Here is an 894-nt window from a genome sequence, read left to right as displayed (position 1 = left end):
TTTTTTTTTTTGTTTCTAACATTTCCCCATCACAGTGTACATTGGTTACACAACATTTCTGAAAAATGTGGTCATTCAATATGGAGTTAGATTTGTGTCTTTATTACATGAGAGAAAATAAATGATATGCGAGAAAAAAAATATTTGAGAGAAAAAGTTTTCACACTAATAGCAAAAAATAATAATATTCGAGACTAAAAAAAGTTTTGAGAGAAAGTATTTTGTCATAGAATATAAATAAATAATTTGAGATTTAAAAAATGATTTCCGAGGGAAAAAAAAATCAAAAAACTTTTACTCTCAAATATTATTTTTTTGCTATCAGTGTGAAAACCTTTTCTCTAAAAAAAAGAAATTGTTTCTCTCAAAACATTTTTCTTCTCTCTCTCAAAACCTAAGTCTTTGCTCTCGTGTGCTCTCGTGTCAGGATTTTGCTTTCGCTGTGAAAATAATGTCATGGGCGGGGCCACGTTCCTATTTGCCAGTCTCAATCGAATTGACAGCTAGGTGAGGATCGTCTTGGGAGTCGAATTCAACTGAATCATTCATCCACCATGGTGGATTCACCGGCATAGATACGCTGCGTTATTTGGGAGCGGATATGCATACATTAACATTATGCATGTGTGGCCAGATGGAGAGGAGAGGGAAATGAACCGACAACGCCACCTGGGGAATTGCACCCCAAGGAATACACTCAAACCTGTAGACTACTCTTAACAGCAGAAGGTCACACAGATTCGTACACTGGTAAATATGGGGACAGGAGACGGACTTTCAAATATAACAACACGGAGGTCCAAAGCCGCATGAATGCACAGCCGCGTTACAGTGTGCTTTAATCAGTCTGTGGAAAACCGGCAGAACAGCAGTGGAAAACGGAGCGGCCGCACC

Source organism: Epinephelus moara, chromosome 11, assembly GCF_006386435.1.
Source record: "Epinephelus moara isolate mb chromosome 11, YSFRI_EMoa_1.0, whole genome shotgun sequence".
Classification (NCBI taxonomy): domain Eukaryota; kingdom Metazoa; phylum Chordata; class Actinopteri; order Perciformes; family Serranidae; genus Epinephelus; species Epinephelus moara.
Note: the sequence above shows the minus strand (reverse complement) of the source record.